The 17,806-nt window shown below is 47.8% G+C and overlaps 1 long non-coding RNA gene across 7 annotated transcripts in view; it reads left to right on the forward strand.

Moving 5' to 3' along the window:
• Nucleotides 1-10,376, forward strand: part of LOC308355758 — an 83,382-nt gene extending 73,006 nt beyond the window's left edge. For 5 of the 7 annotated variants that reach the window (XR_013967996.1, XR_013967997.1, XR_013967998.1 and 2 more), the window contains 3 exons: nucleotides 4,384-4,460; nucleotides 5,692-5,940; nucleotides 9,065-10,376. This is a non-coding gene — a long non-coding RNA (uncharacterized lncRNA). Of the gene's footprint in view, nucleotides 1-4,383; nucleotides 4,461-5,691; nucleotides 5,941-6,961; nucleotides 7,721-7,963; nucleotides 9,019-9,064 lie in introns of those variants that run through there. The other 2 variants (XR_013968001.1, XR_013968002.1) reach the window with 2 other exon arrangements.
• Nucleotides 10,377-17,806: the final 7,430 nt, after the last annotated feature.

Consider the following 17,806-nt stretch of genomic DNA (forward strand, 5'->3'; position numbering starts at 1 on the left):
TCAAGGTCCTTTCCAACACCAATGTCAAGCCAAATCCTTGAGGTGAAAAAGTCTCATTGGCCTCAGGGTGAAAAATATGGGGTCTCTCGAAGCAGGTGCCAAATTAATAAATACCAGGAATGGCCAAGTGGTCAAGGTCCTATTGGACTCATGTGTGGGGTACGGAGGACGGCGTAGAAGGCTCCCTTGGGCAGCTCTTGTTGTTGAAGAACAGGGCTGACACAAACACCATTTCTGGAACCGTGGTTTCCCAGTGTGGCTTCATGCGCCTTCTCCATCTGCTCCAGAAGCATTATTCTGGGCATCTTGACAGGAGGCCTCCAAAAGAAAAGGGAGAACAAAAAAGTGCATTTTTTATCATCTCCAAATACCTACAGCTTAGGGATATGAATGAAAAACACTTATCTTGTGACCTTTCAGGCAGGAGAAGGACAGGAAAAACAAAACAAAACAAAACCAAAACCCAACTATTAAACCAAACACAAAAGGCACCATCTTGTTTCTTTTCTGTCCTTGTTTGCTCTTTATTTAAAAGGGAAGAAAAAAGAAATCTGGTATTTAAACCAACCTGTTGACAGACGGTTTGCTTTTATTTGATTTACACTTCATTTGCATGAATAAAAACTACAGGGACAGTGTTGTGACTCAACAGTGCTATAGAAATGATCGAGAGGGGACTCGATCATTGGCTTCTTTGTCACAGGGCAATTAGATCTGCTTTCAGTCACCACATGTCATTTAAAACACAGCTATGGAGATTGATAGAAAAAAAACAGATTCCTTCCCTTCAGGGCATGCTGAGTCAACTATAGACCGTAGGTAAAATTTACCAGATCCCAAAATGAAAAGGAAAGTGACTGCTAGATAATTAGTGTCTACTTGGTCAAGGACAAAGGGGGAGGGTGCCATTACTGTCTATCAACCAGAGGAATAACAGTGCTTTCCTTCTCCCAAAGGAAGCTCGTCCTGTCTTGCCATTTTCCCATGGAGAGACACGGGAACTTTGTGGAATTCACCTGATGATGCAAGTGATTCTTCCCCAGAGCCTCTGCCTGGGTTCTGGTAGGGGTTCTGGCTCAAGGCCAGCCCCAAGTGTAAAGAGAGTATTAAGATTTAACAGGTATTCGTGGTTAGGGTTGCTTTTGGCAGTATTTGGTCTGCATCTGTCCTCTGGCCTATGGGTTTCCAGTAGAGCCACATTTTCATTCTAGGGGCATTTATATTTCAACAGGGGTTGAAACCTTGGCTTTTTTTGAGAGTAAGCGTTCAGGAATCTCCAGGACTCTGGGTGGAGAAAGGTTCGAGGCAGGGGAGACAGGTCTACTTAGAAGCCGCTGATGTCCCACGTCACTTAGATAATTTCCTAGCTTTTCAGAGACCAGAGATGTATGTTCCTGATGAGAAAAGTGACTGGATTTCAAGTTGGATTAGTAATATTTGTTGGGGTAGGAATTTGGTTGCATGTAACAGAAACTCAAAATGATAATGCCTTCCACTGGGTGCGCATCTTTCCCATGGAAGAATCTGGAAGAAGGTGCCCTAGTGCTCATACGGCAGGCAGCTTTGCTCCTTGAGATTTTCCAGGGGCCAGGGCTCATGCTAACTTTTTGCTCTGTCTCCCCCGGATATGGCCCATCTCGTCTTGATCTAGGTCACTCACCACCACACTCACAACAAAAACAACTCGAGTAAGGAAGAGGAGGGGAAAGGGAGACGTGCCTCCCTTGAAAGACATGCCTCAAAATTGCACTCATGACTTTCATTCACGTCCCACTGGCCAGGCCCTTCTCACACGGGCACACCTACCTGCCAGGGAGGTCGGAAAATACCCTCTTTATTTATGTGACCGTGTGCCGGGGTTCTGCTTCTGTGAGAAGGAACGGAAGTGGTTATCGGAGGACGACCAAGAGCCGTGATGAGCAGGTTGGGTTGAAACTGTTGGACAGTAAAAGCTGCTCCCTTTGGAACGTGAAAAGGGGTGTTGGTGTTGGGTTGGGGGGTGATGAGAAGTCTGGGTGATCATTCTCCCGTGACTTCACTTCTACTAGCTTGGTTTCATGTGTTTTCATGCCCGCTTCTGATCTAATGTAGTCACCCCCATTTTCCCCTGTACTTACCAGATTTGTTTTCAATTTTGGGTTAAAAAAATATCTTCACTGTATATTCAGATGATTCAATTGAATGACCACCGAGCGAGCAAACACTGTGGGCTATGACATGTGAGGTGTGGAAATACGCTGCTCAGGAAGCAGTAATGTCTGCCCTTAAGTATCTTACAATCTCCAGTAGGGCTTTCTCAGCCGTGAAACTATTGATGTTGGGGGCTGGATAATTCAGGTTTTTTGGGGGTGGTGGTGTCTCTACCCATTAGCCATCAGTAGCACCCCCCCCCCCTCGTTCTGGCTGCAGCAACACAAAATGTCCCAAGGCATTGACTGATGTCTTCTGGGGATAGAAATCACCCCTAGTTAAGACCTCTTGGTTTAAAGAGTGAATCAGATCACTGGATCTCAGTGTGTGGTTCCTAGGCCAGGAGCCATCAGGGAAATGCCGGCATCACCTGAAACTTGTCAGCAATGCAAATTTTCCGACCCTACTCCCGGAAGGACTGAGTCAGAAACTCTAGGAATGGGGTTAAGGAATCTGTGCTTTAACAAGCTCTCCAGGCGATTCTGATGATTCTGAGTCTAAGGTTTGAGGGCAACTAAGCCAGATCATTCATGAGTCTGGACCTCAGTTCAGTGTAGTACATGGTATAGGGCTGGTATATACCGAGTGCCATGGGAACCCAGAGAAGGGCAGCTAATCCCACCTGGGGAGGTCAGAGGAAACTTGTCAGAGTAGAGGGAAGTGGGGTTTGCGAGCAAAGGAAGGAGTGGAGGAGGAAGGATCAAGAGGATGAAATAAATCTGCCGGTGGCCGAAGGAGCACAGTGCGTTAGACGAGTACGAGTGGCTCAGTATTGCTAGATTGTGACGTCCTAAGTCAGGAGGCCCTGGGCTTTGGGACTGGCGGGGCAGGCAGGAACTTGATCACAGGGTAGGGGTCTAGCAGGTTATGTTGGACAGTGGTTGTTTTTAAGCTGCGCAGCATCTGAGCCCCTTCCCAGTGCACAGACACTACATTTAGGCATGAGACTTGGTGGGAGGCCCGGCTCTTCCTACATTAGAAAAGTTGAACTTCCTGAAGCCAGCAACCCGCCGCCCCGTGGGAGCTAGGGTGGGCGCAGACACCTTAGCCCCGCCAGTCACATGCCCCCTCTCCCAGGCTCAGATTCTGGAAGGTGAAAAGACAGTGGGATACTCAAGCCCGTGGCATTGGAGGTGTGGAGAGCAGTGCCCACTGTGACATGGCATGGGCGTTCTCCCTGCGTGGGTCTTCAAGCGTGATTTTGCCCATGGTCCAGGCTGTCTGGGCTGCTCTGGTCCTTACACGTTTTCCTACCTGATTCTTCAGGCCTTCTGGTGAGTCAGGGAAATACTTTCAATAGATTCCTTCCCTGGGTGGCGATTCGCAGAAGCTCTCCAGCCAGAGGTGGTGTCCTCCAGCGGCTACTTGTACGTGGGAGGTGAAGCGTCTTGGGAGCAAGGATTTTACCACTTGTCATGTGCAATGAAATAATAATGCCAAGCATTACTGAGCACTTTACCTAGGTTATCTCCTAACTCCCCAACCAAGCCGTGAGGACTTACCATTAGAGCCATCCTCACTTTACACATGGAAAGCTGAGTTCTAAACCTGGGCGGTCTGTCTCTATGGCCTATTTCCTAGACAGCCATGCCTAAAACCCAATCTGAGTCCAAATCGGAAATTCCCTTCAAGGCCTGTCCCAGCCGTCCGCTCCCCACCACAAAATGACATCCTTCATCAACCTTGCCTTGGGTCCCTGATGGTCCTTCTGTGTTTTTTTTGAGTTTAACCCAATACCGTGTCTACTCCCTGGCCCACAGCATCAGGCATTTCTTTTCACGTCATTCTAGAATGACTCTGCAGCTGTCTGTCTCCCTCTTCTACCTCTATCGTAAGCCACTCGAGGATTCTCATCCTGACTTTGCCACTCACTAGGAGACGGTCACAGGCTAGATACTTGGAGAATGTCAGTATGACCTCAAAGTGTTGCTGTGGGCCGGGGTGTCTTCAAGATGCTGCTTTTGACAACTGCTTCTTCACAAGGGGGCTGACTAATCAGAACAGCCAATGGCTATAAGTATCTGGGGTCCGTGTACCATGCAAACAACTGAACTTGAGCTCTGCTTGGTAAAAGAGTGACAGATGAACTTCTCTGTACATTGTACAGCATGACAAACATCCCAGGCATTATTATTTTGTCTGCCATGTCTTGTTAGCTGCCACAAAGCCTGGTGTGTTCTCTGTATTTGGTAGGTCCTTGATATGGCTCTGAATTAATGGCTGAATGATTGGTTTAATCACTGTGGACCAGCTCCCCTGACCTCCCACAGGTGAGTATCAAAACCAGTAATTCCCTATTTTGGTTGAATGATGATACCCGAGATCATCTCTTTGATGACTTGGTAGGGAGGAGGTCATGAGCTTTTCAAACAGTTCTCCCCCTGGACTTCACTTTGATTCACTGATTCGAACGCAGAGTGATAACGGACCGTGCCGTGCCTTCAGAGCGGTGGAGATGGGGGTCTTGAAATCAAACGAGGGGTGCCTATGAGTCTAGTCTAGTTTCGGCTTCCCCGGGTCACCTGGTTCAGGTGAGGAGATCAGCACCCCGCCCCGCTGCAGGGCCGGTCCTGCTCCCTCGGGGCTCTGGCTCCAATTCTTCAGCGAAGGCAGCCGCTCCCAGGATCGCCCAGTGGATCGGCCTCGGTTGCCTCAGAGCCCACCCACCTGCCTGGCGCTCTGGGCCTGTTGCTGAACTTTCTTTTCTTCCTTCTGTTCCGTCTTCCGTGGCTCTCACGCCGACAGCTGCAGGAACACATGGAGACTGCTTGGCAGCTGGTAGACACAGATGCTGGGCTCTGCAGTGCACTCTTCCCTCCTCTGCTGCCTGTTTCTGAGTGTTTCTCTGGGTGCCTGGATGTCTCCGCTCCTGCGTGTGGGCACGGTGTGCTTCGAGGTGCTGGTGGGGTGTCCAAGCTTGGGGGACTGGCTCTGCGGAGCAGGCAGGATGGCTGGGTTCTGACGACTGTCTTTGCCTTTTTTGCACCCAGCGTCAATTTTTAACTGTTCTGCATGCCTGAGAATGGTTTCAAGCTGGCCGGGAGGAAAACAACGTTGGGGTGTCTTTTTACTCCCCACCCGCGGAACACCTGCTTCATCAAGGCCTTCATTATTTCCCGGTTGCTTTCCTGCAGGAGTCTCCTGGGCTAACTGGCTCCTTTGCCTCTGACTTGCCCCTTTTCTTCCTTCCTGGCTTTCCTTTCCACGGTGCTACAAGGGTGATGTCCCTATAACGAAATCTGATTGCATCTCTCTCTCTCTCTCTCCTTAAATCCTCATAGCTGGCAAGATAAAATATGAACTTAGTGTATCCAAAAGGCCCTTCGTGACTCATCTCTGCCGTAGCTGCATCTATTTTGACCAGAACAAATCAGCTGTTTTTTAAACTTGGTCTTGGCACTTGGGTTCTCCAGGCCTAGGAATTCCTTCCTTCTTCTTCTTATCTGTTCCTCGGGTCCCCTCTGTCTGAGCCAGAGAGATTTCTAGGGTACTCTCTTCTAGGTGTAGCCTCTCCCTTGGCCTGATCCTTGGTGGGTCAGACTGGAGACGATTGCCATCGGAGCCATCTCCATTTGGAAACACTCATTCAGGCAAAGCTGATGATGAAGCATACTTCTTGCTACCAGATGCTGGGACCCAAGTATGAATAGGAGAGACGGCACCAGTCCCCTAGGAGTTAATCAACTATTGCACAGATGAATGAGAAAGCACACAATTAAACTATGGAATGAAATGAGCTTGGTGATAGAGGTGAGTATAGGATGTTACAGGCATTAGATGCCCTGCCTTTGTGCCCCTGTACTGTTTCTTAACCGCCTTTATTAGCCCTACAACACAGTTGACCATTGAACAACATGGCACCCGGTTAGGGGTGCCAACCTAACAGACACAAATCTGCATATGACTTTTGACTCTCCTCAAACTTAACCACTAAGATCCTGCTCTTGCCTGGAAGCTTTACTGATAACAAAAACCGGTGGTTAACAGAGCTTTTGTGTATGTTTTACATCCTGCATTCTTGCAATAAAATAGACTAGAGAAAAGAAATTGTTATTAAGAAGATCATAAGGGAAAGAAAATACATTTATAGGACTGCACTGCATTTATCCAAGAAAACCCACATTGCAAGCGTCCCTGGGAAGTGCAGACCAATGTTCTCCAAGGGTCAACTGTACTGTAATCGTGCACTTTCAATTTGTCTCCCCAACAGTCTCTGAGTTTCTTGAAGGCAGAGGCTGTTCTTCTCTAAATTACGCCCCACGGGGTGCCTGGGTGGCTCAGTGGGTTAAAGCCTCTGCTTTCGGCTCGGGTCATGATCTCAGGGTCCTGGGATCGAGCCCCGCATCGGGCTCTCTGCTCAGCGGGGAGCCTGCTTCCTCCTCTCTCCCTGCCTGCCTCTCTGTCTGCTTGTGATCCCTCTCTGTCAAATAAATAAATAAAATCTTAAATAAATAAATAAATAAATAAATAAATAAAAAATAAAATAAATTACGCCCCTCACGGTCACCCAATGCCCAGCACAAAACTCAAGAGATGCCTGCTGGACAGTGGCACCTGCATACTTGTGCCCACACACAGATGGTTCTGTAGGAAACCCTTTGTTTCAAGGCCACTGCGTGCCTGTCAGGGTCGGCAGCGGCCCCAAGGAAGTATCCTGGACTCCTTTTGGGTTGAAGGACCTGGGAAAGAAGACATGGGAAGTTAGAGGGCTTGTAGGTTCTGGAAATTTTCTACCTTGTTTTGGAAAATGAAAATCTTCTCTTCCTATAAGGTCCTCGGTCCCGGGAATGCAGAGCTGGGATCATTCTACTTGGTTCTCGTCTTTCCCCTCTCCCTGGAGAACGCCTCTCCTCGGCTTTACTTTTCTTCTGCTTCTGGACAGAGAAAGCATTCATTAGAGAAAATTGAATGTTATTTACAAGGGTTACTTATATACATTTAAAATAAATTAATGTTGGGAAACTGACAAGTGAGAAGGAAAAACAAAACCTTGAGCGATCCCACCACCCAGAGCTGCCCGATGTGTGACTGTTAGTGTGTTGGTGCACACTTTCCCAGACTTCGGTCTATGTGTATGTGCAGACAAGTGTTTGAATAAAGACTCTGCATTCGGGCTGCCTGACTCTGAAGCCAGTCACTTTTTTAGACAATGTGCAACAGCTTGCGTTCTGGTCAAACCACCAAAGACATTAACTGGTTTTGTTATTACAAAGAGTATCATATTATATGGCCTATGGGATCTGCTTTTCTCATTTACAACATCCTGCTGTGTATTATAACATTTTTCTATGTCATGAAACCTTACATTATTCCTATAATAGCAATACAGTATTTCATTGAATGGATACCGCACTTTATTTAATAATCTCCCTGTGCTAGATATTAGGTAGTTTCTATGCTTTTTTTTTTTTTTTTGTATTTTAAAGACCAGTTTGATGAAAATCCCTACATACACGTCTCTACGCACTTACCTGAGTATTCCATTAAGACAGACTTAGAAGTGGACTCACAGACTTTCACAGTGGACTGGTAGACCTGCCTCCTGTGAGGGTTACCCCTCGTGCTGTGGGAGAGAGCCTTGCCTCCACACTCCCATCTGGACCAAGACTGAGCTTTTAAATCCTCTCGAAACTTTGCCCAGTAGGGCAAAACTGGCATCGTGTCCTTTCTTTGTGCATTTCTTTAACTTCCCGTGAAGCTGACGTTATGTATATACACTCTATGGGCTATTCGTTTTCTTCTTTCCTGAGTTGCCTTTTTGTGTCGTCTAAAGCCTCCGTACTCTGACTTTGATGAGATGATTGTGGATGTTGCTAAAATTGGATCGCTTTTCTCCGTGGAAGACCCGGACCCACGGTAGCTCTGTGAGGTAATGGTTTCGAGGGCCACGTGCTCAACCTCCTCTGCTATGTCTTGGCATTTTCCACTAAAAATGTCTAACAGGTTATAAATTTTCTGCACTTTGCCAGGAACACGGTTTTAATACTAATGAACACTTTTTTGTACATCTCAGAGAGAGCAATAGCCACTTTGGCAGACTGTGAAGTGCTAAGTGATATCTGGTTGTGTGTATGGATACATGGCCTGGTGCGTCCCTGAGTTTTCCTCTGTGACAGGGGTTGGGATAGCTGAGTACACGTGTGTGTCTGTCTGCACATGTCTGGGTCTTGAACTGAGGCCGGAAAACAGTGTATGCATTTTGGGGGTGTCTGTGAACTTGCCCAGGTACCTTTGTGGGCTCACCACCTGTATCTATCTCCTAAGGGATGTTTAGTTCAAAATTTTCTTTTCAAGTTTCCTTTCACATGGAAACTTGCTAATGCATTGCTAAAATGTGCTCTCGAAGTAATTCATATGGATTAGTTCTCCCACGAGAACCCTCTGCCTATGCTTGTGACTGTTTTGAAGCGAGACTCCGGGCGTTACCACATCCCCTCAAGACAGACCCAATCCGCAGAGCATCAGTGAGTAATAGAAAACCGGCTGTGACTTATGGGGAGATGAAGGAGAATGCTACATGATACAACACCCAGCACTAGATAAAGACTGAGATTTTCACCTTCTCTTGGTAGTGTTCCTCTTTGGTCATGGGCCTCTGGGTCTCCTTCCCCATTCTCTGAAACTCTCCCTGAAGTGACCACTGCATATGTCCTCCTTTTCTTCTCAGAGACATTTAGCTTTCTTCTGAATTTCTTAGTCAACGACATCAACGGATCCTAATCCCCAGGAAAGCCAGCATCTTCTCAACAAAAGTGGATCTCTTTCTGTGGGACAATGTGCTGCTTAAAAAATAAATAAATAAATAAAATAAGGTTTTCTCTACGTTGTTTCACCCAATACATATCACAACAATTTTTTTGGTCCCTTCCACCAGTTCGATGACCAGGAAGACGCCTTCCAGCCGGTAGGCGTCCTGTCTCAGCCTTCGTTCCAGTGCTTCCTCCAAGGCCTGCGTTCTTCATAGATGGCGCCCACCAGTGGGGAACATCTTGTCGATTTCCATTACCTGGTACAGCACGTGGAACTTAGAAGGGACACGAATCCACGGACGAGTGAACGACGCAGGCTGGATCTGTGTGCATAATGGCGCAGTGGGGCGGTTGCTGTGACTCGAGGGCTCCCAGCACTGCTGGGGTACCCACTGCCATCCGGGCCTTTGGTGTCTGCTCTGCAAGGCTCAGTCATTCTCTTCCTTCTATTTCTCCTCTTTTTCCTGTGGTGGGCTGGCATCGTCGTCTTCTCTAATTCCTTTCGTGTCTTCCTTTACAAAGGGCTGGGCCAATGCAGGAGGGGATTTCAGAGATCTGTTTCCCGGACTGTGACCATCATGGCAGCTCACCTCCTACCTCCACCATCGGTAATGGGGTCCCCCCAGCCTCTCCTACATGGGGCAGGAATTACCTGGGGTCTGCTTCTGAGGTCCCACTCCTCCGCATTTCTCCATAGGCCTCTTTCCTCCAGAGGACGAAGGCATCGGGAGACAAAAGTAGAGATATGCTGATTACATAAAGGGCAGAAAGGTCCGGACAGGGATGTGGGAAGGAAAAGAGGATTCCACGGGGAAGAAAGGTAGGCCTGTGCTACCTGGAAATAAAGACACCCGGATGACTGGGTCAAATCTATCTCTTGGATTCCGTGCCATGGCATTTCCTCGTAACTTTCTTGTTATTTTTTGGAGACCCACAGAATGGAAAATGCCAAGCAAGGGTGACATGGTGGGAAGCAACTGGGAGTCAGAAAAGAATTTCAGGATTCTTTTTCTCCAACACCTAAGGGAGTCTAGACATCCACCTAGAAGGTGGGGCCCAGCCCCCAGATAAAGACTCAATCTAAAACCCCTGCAGATAAAGAGTATCTCTTGGACAGTTCTCACTCAGGCGACCCCGTGCTTTGCTTTTCTTCTACCTCTTCACCAGTGGTGATGTCTCCTAGGATTAGCGGTCATGCATGAATGCTAACTGAAGATTAAGTTTTTCTTTTACAACAGTTTTTAATGACTGCAGATGTTTTCGTCGTCTTCTTCGAGGGCCTCTGGCTATAGGCATTGCAAGCCTGGCACATTTGCTCTTGCCTGAATTAAACACATCCTGTACCTCTTCACCCTAAACCCATGCTTTTTAAAAAACGTATTTGATTGAGGCAAGAACCCTTGACATGAGATCTACTCTCTTAGCAAATTTTTAAGGATTCAACACAGTATTGTTAACTACAGGTTCGATGTTGAACAGCAGAACTCTAGGGCTTGTTATCTTAACTGATACTTGATGCAGGCTTGTTGTAACCCTCTACTTCCCCCTCACCTGGTGACCACTGTGCCACTCTTTGATTCTATGAATTGGCCCATCTTAGAGATCTCATATGTGAGAAACCATCATAAAAGATGGATCATCATTTGTCCTTCTGTTCACTTAGCCAATGTCTTCAAGTTTCTCAAACCCATGCCAGGAGGCCCCTGCCCGTTCTTTTGTGGCAGGATTTAGGACAGAACTCAGAGTCCTTGCCTACCTCTTCTTTGTTCATATTCTAGCCCCTTCCTGATAATTTGCTGGCCTCCTAGACTCTGGAGCCCTATTCCCCCAACCCATGGTACTTCCCTAATCTTTTCCCTGTGGCCCCCCCACCCCCTACCCCCCAACCCCGGCCCTACTTCCAGCCTGCCTGGCTCTCAGAACTGCACCTGCTGCTGGAAGTTTGCCTGCCTCCTCCCGGCCCAGCTCTCCTGCCTCTCCAGGCACCCAACCTACACCCCAGCTGCCCAGACCTGCCCCGCTGAGGCCCCTGGCAGGATACGGTGCCTCTGAAGACTAAAAATAGGACTCGTATAAAAGAACGGTGGGACCCAAATAAAGTCCGGGGCAGGAAATATAATGATCCTCTGAAAATATGATTCTGGTGCTTCCACGGGAGCCCTGTTTTTGCTTCAAAGCATGTGAACTATCTTTATTTTGCATTCAAACTATCTTTTGGGGCCAGGTTTCCTTCATAACACGGCTTATTGCAAAACGGATCTGAAGCCCTAGGGAGTTTATCTGTAGTTAGGTGTTGTTGTTTTTTTTTTTTTTTTTCTTTCCAGTAACTGTGGGTCGGAGGCATTCCAGCCATTATTAACTAAAGGACTACTCTGTTTTATGACATCTAATCAGGTGGATGTCCCACTGGGAGAACAGATTGTGTCCCCTTTTTCCCCCTCTGAACTGAGGCGATAAAGAGATAAAACTCGTAGTTGTTTTATTTATTTATTTAAAAAAAAAATCAACAGCAGAGTCCCCTGTGAGATCTTCGCGTGAGCCTGTTATGCAGGCGAGCCCGGATTTAACGGGGAAACCTAAGGGCTGGTAAGTGGGACATTTTGTCCTCTCAGTGGCTGTGCTTGGTCCCGTCCCTTCTGGAAGCACCTCTGAAGACCACTCATGTCTTGAAGGAGGATTACCTTTTATTTGTCTTGAGACTTCGTCCTTCAAACCAGGAGATGTCTCCTGGTTTTAGAGCTTTGGGATTTGCCAACAAACCTGTTTTCACTCTGTTGGCACTTTTCATGATGGTGTGAGTTCTCCTCAGAGTCTGTTGGGGGCTGCTTCTGTGGGCATCAGCGGGTCTCATTCTTTCAGGCTGGGCTCGCAGAAAGGTCCCTCCATCCCCATGATCCTTTGAGAGTCTATCCGAATGCCTTCTGTCCACTGGCCTTTCCGTATGTCCATCTGGGCCTGTCTTGTCTTCCTTCATTGCACGTCCCTGGAGGCCAGGCAGCCCTTCCCTAGTGGTATCTCAGCCTAGTGGGGGATAGGGCTCCAGGGTCTAGGAGGCCAGCAAATTGTCAGGAAGGGGCTAGAATATGAACAAAGAAGAGGTGGGCAATTTTGTATCTCAGTCTGCCATGATGCCATGCCTTGGTAAGCACTTCGAAATGGATTTTGGTGAAGAATTTATAGCTTGACTTCAAGGCAAGTTAGTCAGTTTCAATAACTGGCTCTCCAGACCTCAGGGCTCAAGATACTTCGAGGAAGAGACTCCAGTTCTGTCCAAGCTTTGGTGGGAGAGTAGGAGAAAGACTTCTGAGTGAGATGTAAGAGGGTCAGGAAGGTACTCTGTTCATAGCTCTTTGATTTAAGGCATATCCTTTGATAGAAGGAGGGCCCACCTGGTGTACTGGGTCATCACACAGGCTCTGGGGCTGGACCGCCTGGCTAGAATCACGGGCTCTGCCATTTCCTGGAAGTGTGACTTGACCTCTCTGTGCTCAGTTTTCCTGTCTGTCAAATAGGGATTCGAAGAGCACCTACCCTAACAGAGTTGTGAAGATGAACTGAATTGCTATTTCTAAAGTATGAGAAGATGCCTGGAAAGAGTCAGTGCCCAATAAAGAGACAAGCGTCATTCCTGGGAAAGATGTGGATAGATGTCACACTGAAACATACCAACATGTGAATGAATGCCCACCCCCCAACCTTGTGCAGGAGACAGTTAGCAGACAGCGGGAGCTCCTGGTAGCTCAGAGCAATCAAAGACAGCCCCAGGGAGGGCTTTATCTCAGAAATAAATAATAAAAGTAACAAAGAATTCAATCATATACTGAGCACCTACTCCAGCTGGAGCGATCGGGGTCATTCAGTCTTACAGCAACCTGGTGAGAAAGAGGCCATTTCCTCTTGTAGATAAAAAAGCAGAGACTTGGGGAGACTGGTTAACTTGCCCAACAGCGCATCGTTGGCGAGGGATCGCACCCCGAGTCAGAGCTGGTGCTCTCAGCCAGGAGATTATCTACGTTTTCACCTGGGTACCCATCAGTGTAAGCGCTGATTTAACTTCCTATCTCAAGTGGGTGGGATTATCCCTAAGATGCTGGAGTTCATCTTATCGGTTAGTAATCTGGCTTATGGAAAGGGCGCTAAATTAGAAGTCAGGAGACCCAGTTTTTGGTCTAACTCAGCCCCCTACTGTGCCTGCTGGGACCGGCTAGTTAGCTCTGCTGGGCTGCGAGCATGGGAACTGATAATGCCCGCCCTACCTGTCTTAGCAACTATGATGAGCTGCAAAGGAGATCCTTCACATTCAAACTCATGAAACAAGGTAATACGCATGTATTACCCATGCTAAATACCCATGTTAAGTGAAAAACATGGTAAAGACCCCTGTTTCTCATTATTGTAAGTTAACTCAGGAAACACTTCAAAGAGCAAGATAGCATCGTTCCTGTGAATTACAAAAACACGAGCCACTTTTTCTTAAGGGCTTGATTGCCCTAGAGCAGGCTAAGCATTAAGGCTCCAGAGCTGGGGGGCCAGCCGTCTATCGGAGAGGGCCACCCTCGCTCTCGAGACCCTCCGCGTCTTTCAGCCTGCCTCTTGCAACTGTTGCAGGAATGGTAAGCGCGTTGAGAGTTGCTTCAGAACAAGGAGGCCAGCACAGTTGGGAGGCCGACCTGAAGACCACGAGGGGTTCTGTGAAGATGAGGTTCTCACGCGGCCCTGGGCACTTCTTTCCCCACGTCCGTCCACTTGCGGTGGTGGGATGCTGGGTCAGTTCCGCGCTTCGCTAAGAAGAAAGGTACCGAGATAGAGAGGAAGGATTTGAGAGATGAAACCACCGTAAAAAATGAAATCCCGGATCTGTTCTGACTGGTCAGTGCCCATGGCGGGTGGCTTGTTAAATGTATCAACTCTCACCCCCGGATGAAGCTTGCCTCTGCTTGGTTTTGCAGAAGCTCTCGTGGATTCTGTGCTCTGTCCGGGGCTAACTCTTTTCCCGTCGCTTCCGGGAAACATAGTGCAGCGCTGTAAGTACCCTGTGGTCTCGGGGCCGACACGCTGCAGCCAACTTCCAGGAGGACCTGAAGGAAAGTTTCCGTTCAGCTGGCTCATCTCATCTCTGAGAACCGGAGCTGGACCTTCTTTGATTCTTCAATGGTTCTGTGCCCTTGTGTTCAGAAGGTATACAGTAGGCACTCACTGCGGGAATGGACCCATCAGAAAGCATCCAGGGAGTGCCAGGTTACGTGAGGTGCCGGGTTAGTCCAGGTAGAGAGTGAAGGAAGAAGACGAAATCACACCTCTTGGGGAATTTCAGCTTTGGGCAGATGATCCCCCCCTGACATGGTAGAAGTAAAGGACTCATGAATTTTTATTTGTGCAAACCATGAGATTTAATTTAAAAAAAGCAAAGGTTATCACGAAGCGAAATGCAAGAGCCAGGAGACACGGAGGGCGCATAGAGATTTTTTGTGGATGTCAAGGTCCCAAGAGAAGCAAATTCCTTTGGAAACAGCCCAATGAGTAGCATTTCCCATCCCTTCCGTTTTTGCAAAGGCTGGTTTTGTTGGGTTTTTAACCGAGAGCCTCAGGATGGAGGGAGAAGCTATCTTCTCAGCACAGAGTTTTCTTCCCCTTCTCCAGAGGGAAGGCAGATTTGGGAAACTGGCACTGCCCCTGCCCAGATGGTAGCCAGCAGCTGGCTCTGGCAAAGGGGAAATTCTCACTCTGGGCTGCTGGCTGCCCGGCCCCTCCCGTCTCCCCAGCAGTCCCGGGCCGGGCCATTGGAAAGGCGAGAACGTGAGAGCCTGGCCATGCCAGCCGCTCCTGGCCACCCTGACCCAGCGAGTCTGGCTCTGATACCCAGACCTGTGGCCGGGGAGCAGGGGGAGTGGACCCAGAGGCACTAGCCCGCCGCCTCGGCCTCCTCTTCCTGCCTCAGCTGCCGGTCGGACCTGTGCCGAACCACACCGCGGCTCCTGACACCTACGGGGCTGCAGCGTGAGGGGCCGAGGCTGGTGGTGATTTCCGAGAGAGCGGCCTGGCCTCACGGCCACAGGCTGATTGGGGTCACGGGAGCGCAGATAACCCAGCTGGCCCATGGCTGCCCCTTCCCACAGCAGACACTGCCCCGTCTCCGAGCAGACCCTATGGGTCCTCGGTTCCTCCACCCCAGGCACCCCTTTGCTCCTCCCTCCCTTTTCCCCTCCCTCCCTGCCTCCCCCCTCCCTTCCTCCCCCCTTCCTTCCTTCCTGCTTTCTTTCTTTCCTTCCTTCCTTCCTTCCTTCCTTCCCTCTATCTCTTCTCACAATGTCTTTCTCGTCCCCTCTTGCTTTCCTCCTCCTTTCTTTCATTCTTCGACCCTGTATTGACGACACATTCTGTGTCACTCCTCTGCTCAGTTCCAAGGGTGCACAGATATAATAATAATACAATAATAGTTGGCCCTGCCCCTGAGGAGCTCACAACTCGGGACATTTGTGCATGAGATGGGATGAGTCTCCGGCAATTAGCGACAATAGAGTGTGTTAAGTACTATAAAAGCACACAAATTACTAGGAAGGCAGAGGAAAGAGCCATTAATTTCTACCTGACCCATTTTGGGGAAAAGTTAGCTGAGGTGCTGCCATTTTTCAATTTAGTTGCTCACTCGGCTTCTTATGTTCTGGAGAAAAGGTTTTATGTCGCTTAGTCTCGTTGGAAAAATGAAAGGTTTGCTTTTTGTTTCAATTCCTGCTTATGACTCAGGTCCTGAGGTTTTGAATTTTTATCAAGTCCAATTTTATTTATTTTTTTTCTTCTATGGATAACACTTTTGCGGCTGTTTTTGTTTAACCCAAATGTTGTAAAGATTTTCTCCATATAATTCTATAATTACATTCGCATTTAGGATCTATTTGTGTTAACCTTTATTTATTTATTCTTAAAAATTTATTTGTTTATTTCAGAGAGAGAGAGACAGCAAGCATGTGGCGGGGAAGGGGCAGAGGGAGAGGGAGAGACCCTTAAGCAGGCTCCTCACTGAGCACAGAGCCTGATACGGGACTCGATCTCACGACCCTGAGATGGTGACCTGAGCAGAAACCAAGAGTCAGACATTTAACCAACTGCACCACCCCAGGTGCCCCTTCTTTTTTTAATATTAAAAAAAAAAAGTATTTTTAATACCAGTTGTTCCAGTACCACTTGTATGAAAGACCATTGCTTCTCTCTTTTTGTCAAAAGTTATTTGACCATATTTGTGTGGGTGTGTTGCTGGATTCTTCAAGAGGAGTGTTGTTTTTTTGAAGATTTTATTTCTTTATGAGAGAGAAAGAGAGCGAGAGAGCGGGGCTGGGGGGTGGGGAACAGAGGCAAGAGGGACAAGCAGACTCCACACTTGAGTGTGGAACCTGACTCGGGGCTCTGTCTCAGGACCCCGAGATCATGACCTGAGTGGACACCAAGAGTTGGCCCTTAAATAACGGAGCCGCCCAGGTGCCCCTTGGAGGGGCCTTTTTACGTCCGGTATATTACGTCATGCACTCTCTCTGTCTCTCTCAAAATAACGGCGTTCCTGCCACGCGGATGACACCCTATCTGAATTAGAGTCATGGCTTGAGTAGTCAGAAGAGAAGAAGTCAGGCCAACCAAGATTCCAATTAACTCTGCCTCTGATGGCCGTGTGACTTTTGCATTTGGGACATTTTGATCTTGAAAAAACACAGGTGAGACTCAGTAAGGAGTGTCATAAAGATGAATGAGGGCCATGGCTGGGGGAAGAGCTGGGATTTGCCTCCTCAGTATCCACATATTTGTGTAATTCCTTCTGTCCTGTTTTACGGTGAAAATATTTGGGTGGTGGGGAGCGGCAGGGAAGCTGTGAAAATAAGCATATTGTTAGATTACAAGCACTTTAAAGGAAGGTCTGTCTTTTTCTGTAAAAGGGAGGGTCTGCCTGTTGCCCCCTAAGGTAGGCAGCAAACAGATCTTCAGGGTCCCTTGTTTATTGTCTGCGGCACGAGGTCGAATACAAGAATTCCACCCGAGAGCCTTATTCCCATTACATTCCTTTGGTTCTCCTTCCCAATAGTATCATTCTTTTACAGCTTTGGAATGGAGAGCATGCAAAATGGTGTCTTCATATTGTTGAAATGCTTTCCACCCATGCCACTCATTTCTGATTTTTCATGGCCTTAAAACACCATCTGCTGGGAGGGTGGGAAGGACACTTGCAAGGTTGTCACGCCCTTTCCCTCCATGGGCTGCACTTGGGCCCATCACATAGAAAGCATTTTTTTTTTTTTTTTTTTTTTTTGCTTTGTTTTGTTTTTGGTCTTTCTCTGAACGGTTCTCAGAAACTTCGTTCCCATCTTTGGAAGGTTCCTCTTCTGGGCCATGCCCTATTCTCCCTCCAAGGACTGCATTCCTGGGGAATGGTGATGGACAAGGAGACTCCATTCATGCCAAACACTTGGGGAAGCTCGTACCGTGATAATCATTTCGTGTCTTTGATTAACTTGGCTTCCTTTTCCTTCATAAATTGTTCAAACACTTTAAGTCCGAACACTAACACTGGGGACAGCTTGTGATTAACCTCTCTCCACTCCAAGAAGTAGCCAGTGTCAGTGATTCTTCCTTCTAAAATAGCTTAACCAGTTTTTAATACACCAAAAAGACTTTTGCCCATAGCCCTCTGGTCATCTGTTTTCCTTAATAGCCTTTTATGAGGGACCTTATCAAAAGCTTGCAAGGAAATCCAAGTAAATTATGTTCCTTGGTTCACCTTTACCTACTATTTCATTAACTTTTTCAAAAACAATATGACATAGTTTTCAACATAATTAAAGGGGTTGGGAAAAAGGGAACTTTAACTACCGTTTGACAGTTTC

Source organism: Martes martes (genome assembly GCF_963455335.1).
Source record: "Martes martes genome assembly, chromosome: 15".
NCBI lineage: Eukaryota > Metazoa > Chordata > Mammalia > Carnivora > Mustelidae > Martes > Martes martes.